This window comes from Apium graveolens, chromosome 11 (genome assembly GCF_009905375.1).
Source record: "Apium graveolens cultivar Ventura chromosome 11, ASM990537v1, whole genome shotgun sequence".
Lineage (NCBI taxonomy): Eukaryota > Viridiplantae > Streptophyta > Magnoliopsida > Apiales > Apiaceae > Apium > Apium graveolens.
The window spans coordinates 97153815-97169151 of NC_133657.1; the positions used below are offsets into that span (position 1 = coordinate 97153815).

Here is a 15337-nt window from a genome sequence, read left to right on the forward strand (position 1 = left end):
TTAGGGGATTTCTGGAACACGGCAATAACAAGGACAGTTGTGCATGAGAATCAAGCTGCAACCATAGTGATAAACTGCACTATTAAGGGACAACAGGTGGAGATTCTTGAGGATGATGTCAATAAGACTTTGGGCATTCCTACTGACAAGCTAGTGGAGGCTCCAACTCACGATGAGATGTATGAATTCATGGACTTCATCAATTACTCTGAGAGGATCAATCTGGCCAGCATGAACAAGAAGCATCTGAGGAGGGAATGGTCATTCCTGTTTGATTCTGTGATCAGGGCATTCACTTGCAGAAAGTCAGGGTTTGACAACATTTCAAGTGTTGTCCAAAAGATGGTCTACTCAATGGCCCTCAACAAACACATAAATGTAGGCCACTACATACTGGAGGAGCTGAGCACCAGACTCACAATGCCATTGGAGTCATGAGGTAATGAGATTTTTCCTGCCTAGATTTATTATGTCAGCTTTAAATTATAAAGTTAATGACATACATATGTTAGAAGGTGTAAAAAGGACACTAATTGGAAACTGTAAGCAAGTATCCAAAATTTTATTTGGATCACTTCTTACTAAGAATAAAGTTCCAGTATGTCTTAAGTTAACACCTTTCATGATTAAAAGATTTAAGACTTACCCTTATTCTATGCCAGACATGAGAAGTAGTGCAAATCAACCTAGTGCAACAATGGTTCCTGAGCCTGTGGAAGCACAAACACAGGCACACCCACAGGAACCTACCCATGTTGAGCCTGTTCCTTCAAAACCTGTAGAAGCTAGGAAACCAACCACCTCATATTCTCAAAAGGATGAGGTGAGTAAAAAGAAGAGAAATGGGGTAACTTTAACTGTTATAACTAAGAGTGGTGAGGATCAACATGAAACTGTGTCACCCTTGGTCAAGAGATCAAAGAAGAGTAAACAAACTGAGCTGACCACTCAAGCCACCTCTGTATCCTCCCAATATGATACAGTTATAAAAATAGGGACTAAACAGACTCTAGATGCATCCTCTCAACAGGGTGTATCTATTGAAAAGAGTATTCACCCCAGTGCACCATGTAAAGAGCCTACACAGCCTGCACCTGAAGCAATTCAAGTGTATTGTAGGAGAAATAAGGATGGCACACACAGTGAGAGCACATCTTTTGAAGCTCCCTCATCCATTCAGGGGGACCTGCCAACACTCATAGCTAACAACAATCTTTCATATCTCAAAATTCTTCTCTAACAACAACACTTGAATTCAATTGTCAAGTGCAAGCTCACTCAAGTGACTTGGTTCAAGAAACCTTGCTCACCACCCAGATACTTCATTTAGATGGTGAGAGGCTACTAGCTGGGGTAGACCTTGATGACGCCATCAAAACCATGGGGGATTCATCAGTTTTTACTGAAGACCCCATGAAGATACTAAATGTACCTTCATGTGCAAATCAGTCTTCACAGACTGTAAGGTTTGAGGGTAGTACTCTTGAGGGGGAGCTATCTAAATCCTCTCCAATACAATTGGAGGTTCCTCATGTAGGAACAACTCCTCTCAAAACCCTAGCAGAAATTGCTTTGGCAGTTGATGCTAGGAGTACAATTGCCAACGATCTTGTCATAGGGGAGGCAAGTATAGCACATTCAGGTGACAGTGTGGTGCAAGACACACAAGTGTTTGAGACTGGTGTACATGGAAGTAACCCAGGCAAATCCCCTCCAATTCAATTGGAGGTTTTCACAACTAGTGTGGAATAACAACTAGCCATAACCGCAAAGCAATATGTGAGTAAAACCGTGAGTTCAGTCACAGGTGTTTCTGAATCCTCAACTCCACAACCTCAACAACCACATATTCTATCACAATGGCTGCAAGAATCTGGTTCTCAACCTACATCCATTGATGATCTTCTAGTTGAACAGATTTCTGGACTAGCAAACATCTCTCAACATCTACTCACTTCTGATATGAGCAATCAAGACTATCAGGCCATCATGCTCACTTACAATGAAGATGTTGAAAAATAGAAGGAGAAGATTGTGAATGATGAAGAACAGGATGGTAATGTGCAAGCATGGCTCTCTCAGGATTTTGTGTTAAAAATAGATCAAGTCTTGGCCATATTCAAGGAGGAGTATATTATAATTCTTGGAAGCAATACAAAGGTCTTGACTCCACAAGAGGTGTATGATGCAGTTACAGAGGTGCACAAAGCTCAGCTCAAGGCTTTTCATCTTTTTGGTAAAGCTTTTGAAGTCAAGATGATTGGTCATGAGGAAAAAATCAGGAAGCTGGTGAAGGATACGATGGATGAGATTATACCATCTCAAGTAAAGATCGCTTCTAAATTCAAGCACTTCGCTGAGCAAATGTCAAGGATGGATCTTACTACAATTGAGAAGGAAGTCAAAAATCTTAAATAATCCTTTATCTCTCTCCATACAGTTGTCCAGTATCAAATCACTCATTCAAATGACACTAAGGTCAAGCTGGAATAACTTCATCAGAGCAGATATGAGCCTTCAGCCTTGCTTATGGAAGGCATCAAACAAGATGTAGAAGAAACCTTTGGCACATCTACTAGCTCTTATCAGCCTGGCTCAACTTTCACAAATCTGCAAATTCAATCTCTACAAAGTCAAGTCTCAGCACTGCAAGACTCAAATGCTTCTCTCACTACACAAGTTCAAACCTTGGCTTCTCTTGTCAAGAGTCAACAAACAGACATCCAGACCCTGGTGGACTCTCATAAGCACCTTCAAATACAAAATTTTGTTACTTTGGGGGCCATCATGGGAAAATTCAACTTACCACTACATTCTCTACCTGAACAAGTAAGGCAAAAAATTCCAACTCCCATCCTCATGCCTGTCACCAAGACTAAGGGGAGATTGAGGCTAGAATTCAGCAATCTAAATCTAAGGCTAAAGAGACTGTTCTAATTGGTCAAAGCTCAAGTACTCAAATTGATGTTGGAAAGGAAAGACTTCAAAGTGCTGTAGAAGGACCAAATCAAGATCAGGAATTCAATGACCTTCTTGCAGCACTAAGAGTGTCCCTTAAAAACAACTATGTAACTTGCAAGAAAGCTCTGGCCAAGAACATCAACTTCTTAAGGGTAATGGTAGTGAACATTGATAACTTTTTGGAGAAAAAGATTGTCATGAACATCAATGATGGTGGTGTAGACAGGTTCATTCAGGTGACTCTCATAAATCTCCAAACTCTAAGAGCTTCTGAACTTGATGTGATGATTGACAGAGTAAATACAGTCATTCAAGAAGATACTCAACTTCTCCAAGAGCTTAAAAAGGCACAGATAGAAGCTTTTCCAGAAGCCTATCTATAACCAAACCAAGGAGTAGTTTACATCTGCCCAATGACTAAACAAGCCAGACATCTTCTTATTCCCAAACACTGTGTTAGATCAAACATGAGGTTGATCATGACATTGCAGTCCGACTTAAAGCACAAAAAGAATAAGAAGCATGAAGATGTGGAGATGATAAACAATTTGGAGAGATATGTTGTGAACCCTGACACCATGCTACCAAATACACAGTATAATCTAAGAAAAGACAAGGATGATGATGAGCAGAAAAAAGATGATCAAAATCCTTCTGGCTCAAATCCAAGTCAATTCACTAAGCCATCTGACAGCAAGTGTGGAGAGAAGAAGAAGGAGGATATTAAGAAAGATGCAGAGAAGAAGAGAAGAAGTGAGAGGAAAAGTAAAAAGAATCATGATGGCTCATAATCACACCAAACCCTAAAAGTCCAAACAAACCAGCTCAAACTTCAACTCAACCTTCAACATCAAATATCTTAAACATTAAATCACCTCAAACCTCAAAGCCTAAATTTATAGTCAAGCAAGCTGCTAATTCCTTCCTAAAAATTCCAATCACCACAAGCCAGAAAAGTCTCAAGAAAATCACAACCTTGCCTTTAGCCAAGCCTTCACCAAAAGTCAATCTCGAATCAGTTGGGAGAAAGCCTAAGAAAGACAAGTTTACAAAGAAAGGAGAAGTCACTGAAAGGGCCATCTGGAACTGTTTCAAGCAATCTGACTTTCTACCTTTGAATTGGTGCATCTCAGATGAAGATCATTTTCAATAACTTGCTAAGGAAATAGTCAGAGTCTGGATTGTATCTCTTAGGGAAGTTAGAATTTTCTATGAAGATGGGTCCTTCACCTTTCTTGGTAGTGATTTAATGGATTCTCTTTCTCCCACAGAAATTAAGAAAATAATAAGTTTGCTAAAGGACAAGGATACTGCCACAAGGGCATGGAGATCAGTTATAGGTGAATGGTTGATTGAAAGGGAAGAAACAAGAAAAAGAAATAATATGAATCTGAAGAAAGAATGAGGAAGTATAATGAGGAAATTGAGTTGTTCATAAAAAGATGAGAAGAGCTCAAGGCCAAAGAAATGAGTAGAATCTCTAAGGATGGGAAATTTCTAAACATCAAAGCTGGTGGATTCTCAAGATTTAGGATTGATTTACTAGACAGTGATTATCCAAAGGTTGCAAGACAAAAACTTGTAGAAGCTCTAAGTGGAATATCTATTGTAGAATAGTTGGAAATTCTTGATCACTTGAAGGATGTTCTTAGGGAAGAAGCAGATACAAAAACTGTCTTTACCTGATACTTGTAACCATTAAACTTTGTAAATCTCCTAATGTATAAAAGTTGTAATTCTATCAAGCTTTATGTATTAATTTCATTTTTCATTTTTTTGAACTTGGGGTTAGTCTTGTTAACAGGCATGAATTTGTGTTAAGCAATCTTCTCACAAATTGGGGGAGATTGTTGTGCAAGACATGCCTATAATTTAATAAGACTAAGTCAAATTGACAACCCTAAGTAAGTTGTATTGTAATATTAGTTTGCATTTGTACTTGTAACATTTAGAGTCTATAAAAATATAAAAGAGCAGACTGGAGTCTTTTTGTTTAAACAGTATCAAGCCTAATGATTCTATCTGGAAGAAGATCAAGAAGGTCATGCCTCAGAAGAATTTTGAAGAAGCTTGGAGTTGAATAAATCTTTTTGGATAAAAATATTCTAAGTCTAGATCTCTAAAAGTGACAGATTTAGTGTTATAGAGAAGTCACTCGAGAATTCCAAATGACTTATCGAGAAGTCAGGAAAGCTACTAGAGAACTCACAGAGATATCGACAAGCCAAATTGAAGACATAAAGATTGGAGATATCGACAAGTCATTTATTCACTAGAGAACTCAGAGTTATCGACAAATCAACATTCATTAGAGAACTCTGAGTTATCGATAAGTCAAATTCCACCAGAGAACTCAGAGATATCGATAAGCCAAAATTAACTAGAGAACTCTGAGTTATCGACAAGTCAAATTTGACTAGAGAACTCTGAGTTATCAATAAGTCAATAAACCACTAGAGAACTCAGATATATCGATAAGTGAAAAGTGAAGATATGAATATTAGAGATCTCGACAAGCCAAATTCTATTATAGAGAACTCAGAGACCTCTACAAGTCAAATTAACTATGGAGTATTAGAGATCTCGATAAGTCAATATACTTATCGAGATGTCAATTTCTCTATAGACCAAATGGAGATCTCGAGGTAAAATCTCAAAGTACGAAGTTGCAGATCAGTTCCATATCCAAGATTTACAATCAACAAACAATCCAAACAGCTGTATTGACAAGTCTACAAAAAGCAGCTTGAAGGATGTGTAAGATCAATGGTGAAGATTAACTGACAAAGAAAGATCAAAGTAAACACAGGATGCTAAGATATGCTAAGCCATAAATAGAAGATACACTTTTCCTAAAATGGAAATGACAAGTAAAAGTTTACTAAAGTTAATAGCATGTCTTATTGTACACTGTGTAAACCAACAGTTAACTAAATTATAAAGTTAACACTGGTCTTTTAGTCAGTTGTAACAGTTTAGATAGAAAATCTTGTAACACTCTCAAGGAGAAGCTAAGCTCTTTATTAACAAAGAGCCTAGAAATTTTGTAGCAAAACATTCTTAATTTTAATATAAAATTAAGTGAGTTTTGAAAACATCTGTGTTCTTTATTATTGCATGTTTAATTTCTGCAGTAACACATTTCACTACAAGATTTAATTTACTTTGTTCAACCATAAAAAGTTCTAGAAAAGCATAAAAACAGAAAAACACATTCACCCCCCTCTGTGTGTTATTCATTTCTTAAGAATCCCTGCTATCAGTATTTGAGGAGAAGGCTAGCCCAAACGTTTCTTATGGAGATGGAAACTTAGGAAAATCTTGGGATATGGTAAAATCAAAGTTGGAAATGTCATCATTGAAAATGTAGCTCTAGTTGCAAGACTCAAGCATAATCTGATTAGTGTGAGCCAAATCTGTGACAGAGGTTACCATGTCAACTTTTATAAGGAGCATTGTGAAATTGTTAGTAAGTCTGATGGCAAGATTAGATTGACTGGTGTAAGACATGGTAGTTTATATGAAGCCAGGGTTTCCAGAAGTTTTGATAATTCAAAAGTTTGTCTACTGAGTAGAGTATCTATGGAAGATAGATGGAACTGGCATAAAAGACTTTCTCACCTCAACTTCAATAATATCAATGAACTTTTGTGGAAAGATCATGTAAGAGGATTGCCCAATGCAGTTTTTACTCCTGATGGCTTATGTGACTCATGCCAGAAAGCCAAGCAAAGGAAAACTTCTTTCAAGAGTAAAACTGAATCCTCAATTTTTGAACCATATCATCTACTTCATGTTGATCTCTTTGGTCCGGTGAATGTTATGTCAATTGCCAAGAAGAGGTATGTGATAAGTGGATTTTATATCTACTTGGAACGGTTCATTATAGGCTTAAGTTGGTGTTTTGGACTCAAGTTGTTGGTATTTTTGATGTATTTTTGTGTTATTGCATTTCAGGCATCAGTTAATTGAAGAAAAGGAGCTTTTCAAGGAAATATGCTGAAAATAGATCATAATTGGAATCCTAGGACATTCTCAAGTTGTAGAGAATCTCGTTAGCTTCGCGTGGGCAGTTGAATCACCTAATTCTGACGAGCAGAACTCAAGATACGGCCAAAAGAAAGTTGTCAGAATTTTTACAAAATGTCAGCGCGGCCACGCCAGAACCAGCACCCGCGCCGTTGAAACCCCAGAATCTTGATTTTAGTCAAAATTGAAGATTTTGAGAGTCCTGGTCATCCTGGAGCCTATATATACCAATAAAAAGACGTTTTTAACAAGGAGGCCTGGGAGAGCAATAAGAAGACCTAGAGAGCACGAGACGGCTAAGGAGAAGAATACTTTTGTTTTCTTTAATATAGTTGATACTTGGATGCTCATTTTCGATTTGTCTTTAAACCCTAGTACTCTTATATTGTTTATTATCATGTTTTTATTGGAACCCATGGCGACGATGAGTTCGGTTATGGGCTAATCGTTATCGTGGGGTTCTAACGGATTTACTTATGGATTTCTATAGTTAATTTGTTTCGATATCTTGGTGTGTGGTGATTCATTGATATCCAAGTATTGGTTGTGCTTATTTTTTTTATGTGTGTAGCTAACATTTAAGATAGCGTGTTAATCTCTATTGAAGCGACAATGAATATAGAGATTTAGAACTTGCCATGCTAGCATAGGTTTATATATTTGTTATGCATGATTCGTAGGTAATTTTAACCATCTTACTTGCCCTATGTAATCATGATAGATAACTTGTTCATTAAACCTTTATGTTGTCAAATTCTGTAGACATATAGGGTCTCAACATAATTGGTGTTTATTCAGCTTCTATCTCTTTTGTGGATGTCTGGTAGTAGGGTTTTCATACAACGAAAGTTGGCGTTTACTAGTTTCGTGTTATTTGATTAATTGTCATCACCATTGCATGCTAAGGTTAAGAACAAAAAGGCTATTGAATGAAGTATTTAATGAAGTTAGAACCCCATGTTTGTCATATATATTAATTCAACCATTCTTGTTCTCTTAGTTATAATTGTTAGTTTAATTCTTAGTTCTAAACAATCTCAACTTGTTATTTGTCTTAGCATTGGATAATAACCATACATTATTGCATAGGTGCATAAATTGAACTTGACCTAAACCAGTCTTTGTGGGAACGAATCTGATTTATATCTTATACTACTTGTGAACGCGTATACTTGTGTGTATTATTAGCGCGTGTTAACGTCCTAAAAAGTTTTTGGCACCACTGTCGGGGACTCGGTGTTAATTTTTAGTTTATGGGCTTGTCATCCATGGTCGTTAAAGTTCACTGACTCAGACTCTTTTACTTATACGGTTTACTTGTTGTGTTTCAGGTACTCATTACAATGGGAGATCCAGCACCACGCATGAAAGCCTTGATGGATTTTTCTCAACCCAAGATCAATGACATTCAATCTAACATTGTCAGGCCAGCTATCACAACTAATACATTTGAGATCAAGCCTGGCATAATTCAATGGGTGCAGAACTCAATCCAGTTTGGGGTTCTCCAACGGAAGATCCCAATATGCACATTAGGGATTTCATTGAGATCTGCGACACTTTCAAGTTCAACGATGTTTCTGAAGATGTTGTAGAACTGAGACTATTCTCATTCTCTTTGAGGGACAAGGCTAAGAGCTAGTTATACTCTCTACCAGCTGATTCGATTACTACTCGGGAAGATCTTGCTCAAAAGTTTCTCACTAAAATCTTCCCTATGGCGAAGACATCTGCAATCAGGAATGCTCATACTCAATTTGCATAGCAATCAGGAGAATCTTTATATGAAGCTTGAGAGCACTATAAGGAGATGCTTAGGAAGTGTCCTTATCATGGAATGCCTGATTGGATGATCATTAATTGCTTCTATAACGGTTTGGTAGCACATTCAAGACCCATGCTCGACGCAACATCAGGTGGAGCATTATGGGAAAAGAGCTATGAGGAAGCTTATGATCTAATTGAACCGATGGCTGCTAATGAATATCAGTATCCAACCCAGAGATTGCCATAGGGCAAGGTAGCAAGAGTCCTTCAAGTGGATACAGCTACGGTTATCACTGCTTAACTAAAGGCATTTTCTATGAAGATCGATTCTCTGGCTAACTATGGTGTTAATCAGATAACCAGAGTTTGTGAGCTGCGTGTAGGTTTGCATGCGATGGAGCAATGCGCTATATCTAGTGAATCAACTCAGTTTGGGAGCAATTTTCAGAGATCGCAACAACCAGTTCCAGATATTTATCATCCTGACAACTGGAATAATCTTAACTTCAGCTGGAGCAACAATCAGAATGCGATGCAACAGCCGTTCCAGCAGTTTGGAAATAAGCAATTGAATCCTCCTGGTTTTCAGCAATAATTTGCACCAAGAAAATAACTCTACCTTCAACAACAAACTCATGATGCAGGTCGATCTTCGAATAAAAAATCTGAATTGGAGGAGTTGAGGCTTATGTGCAAAAACCAAGCTTTTATATGTCAAAGCCAGGCTAATTCTATCAAGACTCTGGAGAACCAAAAAGGGCAAATTGCTAACGCCTTATTGAATCGACGACCAGGAACGCTTCCTAGTGATCCAGAAGCTAATCCAGGAAAGAGGGAAGGTGAAGAACAGGTGAACTCCGTCACCTTGAGGTCTGGAAAGGTCGTAAACAATATATGGGTAGATGTAAACCCCAGAACATAAATTGTTATACATATATCTAATTTGTGTTTCAAATTTTAATTTTCCCCCAAATTCAGCAAGACGAAGAGTCTAAAAATTCTGTCCAGAATGCAGGTGCATCTGCACCCTTGCCAATTCCAGAAAATGAGATTATAGCTGAAACAGTGGTGCTGAAGGATGTTGAGGTGAAAACAAGGAAGAAAGTTATTGTCAACACTCCTTTTCCTAAAAGATTGCAAAAGCAAAAGTTGGATAAACAATTTGCTAAATTTTTGGAAGTTTCAAGAAACTTCACATCACATACCTTTCGCTGAAGCTCTTGAACAGATGCCTAGCTATGCAAAGTTTATGAAAGGTATTCTCTCTCGGAAATTGAACTCGATAACTTAGAGACTGTTGCTCTAACGGAGGAATGCAGTGTTGTGCTGTAACAGAAGTTGCCTCCAAAGCTTAAAGATCCTGGAAGCTTCACTATTCCTTGCACCATCTGAAACTTGTCATTCGACAAGTGTTTATATGATTTGGGAGCTAGCATCAATCTGATGCCCTTGTCTATCTTCAAGAAGCTTGGTCTACCTGATCCGAAGCCGACATATATGTCCTTGCAGTTGGCCGATCGTTCTTGTTATTCCCTAACAATACAACAAGAATTACAGAAGGGGGTTGAATGTAATTCTGACTACTTTTTCAGATTTTAAAACAGTTCTAACTTATTAAATATAACAGTGTTTGATTAGCAGTTGTGTGGAATAAAAAGATGATAGAAATCAAAAACACTAAGTAATAAAAACAAAAGTTTTTAAAACTTTCTGGTGGATTTGAAAGTATCCACCATATATATATATATATATATATGAGAACCCTGTGGAGCTTGGATAGTTCACAACTGCTTACAAGTTTGAACAACTAAACTATAGAGAAATGCTTACAGAATATAGCTTGATATGTTTCTCTAGAAATGTATTTGCTTAGTTAATTGTTTTACTTGCTACACTTGGTTTATATATCACCAAATTTTCATGACAATAAGACAAGATAATAAAATAAAACATATCTAGTCTAACTTCATGCTACTTCACTACTCTATTCCAGCATCTTTGAATATCTTCACAATTACATGGAAATGGTAATGCTTTTTTGTTCTCAAATTCCTGCTTATCAGGCTGCCACATTCTTTTTGAAAACACCCGACACATGTGACTATGTTGTCACTATCAACAGCTATTTGAATTTGATCATCCGTCGGGTCTATGCTTGTCATCCGTCGGGAAGCTTTGTTGTTCATCCGTCGGGAGTCTTGTAGATTATCCGTCGGGTGTCTATTTGTCACTTGACTCCATTTCACTTATACAGAATTACAAGACATCTCATATTTACAATTAATCAACCTATTCTGCATATCAATCTAGTAGTCAACATGACTTACAGAACCCTAAGCAACCTACTTGACTAATACATGTTGTTTGCATAAATGTGCTACAGTTCTTATTATTACATAAGCTACTCACTCAATGGATGCTAATCTGTCATCCGTCGGGACTGTAAAGTTTATCCGTCGGGACTATATTATATCATCCGCCGAGTGCTACAAAATACACTAAGTTAAATCTACTTAGGTGATTTATTTAACTTATCATCAAGTTCACAACATATTCCTAACAATCTCCCTCAATTTATATCTACTGGAATTGTAGCCATAAATTAAGAGAAACTTGATAATACCAAAACACCTTAAAGATACAGATTGAAAAGTAGTAGATAAATTTGATAAGTGCTATAATATTTATTGAAAATTGAATAAGGCAAGTGTATAAAGAGTTCTCACAATCATGATCAAGGTGCTTCTCTAGTCTGAGTAGATAAATCTATTTCCTTGATTGTTTGGATTTCTTCCCGAGCCTCATGTTGTTCTCTTCTATTTGATTCTGGTGTTGTTTGTGGAATTCAAGTTTATCAGCTTCAGATAAATCCAACATTTCTTGCATTTCCAAAAGAGTCTCATTGCTAGAGATACTCAGTTGGTCATCCCGTCCGAAGAATCTTCTAACTCCCTTATAATCCATGAATTCCATCAGCCAATAAGGCCTCAAATGCACTCTCTTTCCTGTGAAGGGAATAGACAGAGTTTTTGGAAGTGCATCTTTGGATCTATTACTCCTTAGCTCCTCTATTTTCTTTAGGACTATTCTCCTTGCAGTCACATTAAATCCAAAGTTCTTCTTGAAGGATGAATATACATTTATTAGTACCGATTGGCTTTCTTGAAGAATCCTGTGAAGTGGCCATGTGATCTCTTTCCCTCCCTTGTACTTGAACACTAGCCTTTCAGAAAGATGTCTGTAAGTATCAATCCCTCTTACTTCTTCCAATTCTTCCAAATAGAGGTTTATTTCAGAGAACTCCTTGATGTCACATATGTATAAGAGATCTCCCTTATTGACTTTGGGTTGAGATTTGGTTAGGGTCTTGGATCTAAGAGTCACAAGCTTCACTTTCTTGATTGCTCTAGTCTTTGTTTTCTTTGGCTTGTTGAAGATTGGAAAGTTTAGTTCAGGAATTGGCAAACTATCCCAGTCTACTGGCTCATCCTTTAGAATTATGGGCTCACCATGAATATTCCTAGTTGGATCCACCACCTTGAATTCTTCAAATACCACTGAGGATTTCGATGTATGAGTTGAAGTTGTAGACTTTTTGGGAATATAGTCTTCCATTTCCTCATCACTGAAGTCCAATTTTCTTTTAGAGGGGAGCTTGTATCTGAATCTTCTTTTCTGTTGTGGTTCCTGTTGTATTTTCTGATCTTGAGGTTCAGCAATCACATATGGTTGTGCAGAAATCTCAATTGTAGTCTTCACATCTTGAAGTTTGGCCAAGCTAGCAGCTTGTTCCTTCTTTTGTTTGAGCTTCTTAGCATCTAAGGCAGCTTGCTTCTTTTCTTGCCTGATTCTTTCTTTCTCTTCCTTTTTAGCTTCTACAAACTGAGGGTGTCCAGCCACCACACAGATTTCCTTACCATTTCTATAAATCTTGGCAATTCTTTAAGTACTGAATTAGCTGGATCCTTGAAAAATGCAATTGACCTAGCCAACAGCTTCTTCTCATCTGGCCTAGGTGTCTCATATACAGTATCCATAGGATTTTTGTCTAAAAACTTAGAGCAGTTTCTTTTAGGCTTCAAGACCAGATTATTCCAGAAGTTGACCCTTTTCCAGATAATTTAAACTCATTTCATTCACAGAAATCTGCTTGACTTGAGAGTGATGATTAAAGATTTTGTCTGGTTTCTGAATTAGCCCAAATTTCTGTTGAATTTCTACATCTATTTTCCTCCATTTTTCTTTTAGTTCCTTCTCAGCTGCTGCTACATCAATCTTTAGCAGTTTGTCATTTAATTCCAGTTTTGCTGCTTCCAGATTGATGATGTCAATGTTGTCCATGGCTGGTGGCTTAGTGAAAGCAATTGTTGGCACAATTACTTTGTTGACTTGAATGTTGAGCTGTTTCTCCCCTCACTTGATGAACCTTTCTCCCCCATTTTGTTAGCATCAAATTATTGAGTGGAAGGGAGTTGAGCAGCCACCAACTATTGGAGCAGAGTAGTCTGAGTTTCCTGATTAGCAAGTATCTTGGCCGTTGACTTCTCCACATCAGATAATCTAGAGTCCATGGCATCAACCTTTCTATTTAGATCAGCCTCCTTCCTCAGTTTCTGAGCTATCTCAGTCATGGTGGTTCCAGGAAGTCTAGCATCCAACCTTGCTATGAAATCCTATTTTACTTCAGCAACTACTTGCTTTATTTCATCCACACTTTGACTGCGTTGGAGAGCTTGAATCTTGTGTAGTTGTAGAACTTCAAGATGTGCTTTAAGTAATCTCTTTTTGCTAGCATTTGTGGATGCTTGAATGGCTGTTTGGGTGTCATGAATGAGCTTGAATAATATGGATTGGAGATGTGAGTATGAACATTCTTTGGTTATCATCCAGGAAGGAATGTCTGCATCTCCCCCTATGCTCATGCTCTCTTACTCATCATCCCCACCAACATCCCCAAAAGAGTCTTCAACCAGTTCGAATCACTGCCAGTATTGGATGGCACATCTGTAACACCCCCAAATCACGAGTTTTGTTTCCCTTAACAACACTTAATCTAAATAAACAACCAATTACTATGTAATGTGACCCCACAATATTCACACACACCACAAGTTATAGTCTCAGAGATGAATACCAAATAACACAAGTCATTTTATTCCACAATTATAAGTCATTACACCTCAAAAGGGTTTCTGAATAAATTTACATATTCTTTGCCATTATTGCAATTCGTAAATATACATAAGTCTGGTACATCAAAAGTTGAAAGCCTAGCCTATTGGTAGTTCCTACCTCAGCTATAGCGGCATCAACGCCTACAGGAAACTGCGGAACGTTTCTTATCCGCTCACGAATTGGGAGCTTGGTCATGTTCATCTTGTCTATCTGTTGTTGTGTGATGAAAGAAGAAAGCAAGGGTGAGTAACAAGCCCACCAAAATAATATGTATAATAATTAATAATATATGAGCAATCTCATAGTACTCATAAAAGTCTTGGTCAAGAAGGAATGAACCAAGTTTAATATCTTAACGCGACCAAGTCCCAAAATATTCAGTATATATGTATATATACTTTTCAAAATCTTGGAAGTCCTCTTCCATGCATAATATGCATAGAGTTCCAGTTTATAACTGTATAAAAATATCGTTACAAGGTGATCTCATATATCTAACCTTGTCTCAACATTTTTCTGAAAATCTTTGTCATGTATAAGATAATCATTAACCAAATATGAGTTGAATAGATGAAGTTACAAGATACTCCAATATACTTATATCTTTTCCGAATACTACTTGAACTACCACCGTTCAAGGTATGATCAGTTTCAAAAGTCCATCACATAGATGAGACTACAAGATAAGACTTGAATATATTCAATCTTTGAAATATCATTATAAAGAATGAAGTTACGAGATATTTCATTAATCCCGATATATATATATATACACAACTATATATATATATACACATTTTATACACTCTTTTGCTATGGAAGTATAAGCAGAGTTGTCATTCCCAAGAATTTTGGAAAGAAGAAACTTTGGCATAAACCTGATATCTTGCTGATCAGGCAAAGATACCAATTAAGTCACCTTTTCTACTAGTAAATGGATGAAACTATATATATATATATATAAATGAATATATATATATATATTATACTCGTGAAAATCGACTCCCGGTTTAGAAAAATGTTCACCTTCGGGTCCCTTATACTAAGGGTATACGCAACTACTGTTTATCTCTAGCATAGGTATTATGCAACTTATAATCATTTAAATTGATAATAGAATATCAATATTTCATAACATGCATATATATACTATATCAACATGCTCTGATATATCGCAAAATTTGCTAATAACAGTCATGCACTTATCTCAAGATAATGCATCAATATATTACATCACAACAACAGTATAACGGGTACAAAACTTGCCTGAGTGTTCCGGGGTAGACTTAAGTTTAGAGTGGGTCCGGTAACCTATGAACAACAACATAAGCAAGAATTAGACCACAGTCGCTTAAGAAATAGTCAAAACTCACTCATACCCTAACGGTCGCTTATACGCTTAACG

The 15337-nt window shown here is 37.0% G+C and overlaps 1 non-coding gene across 1 annotated transcript; it reads right to left on the reverse strand.

Moving 5' to 3' along the window:
* Positions 1-8722: 8722 nt before the first annotated feature.
* On the reverse strand, positions 8723-8829 carry LOC141698973 (small nucleolar RNA R71). Its single transcript, XR_012565467.1, has one exon. It is a non-coding gene; the product is annotated as a small nucleolar RNA R71 (small nucleolar RNA).
* Positions 8830-15337: the final 6508 nt, after the last annotated feature.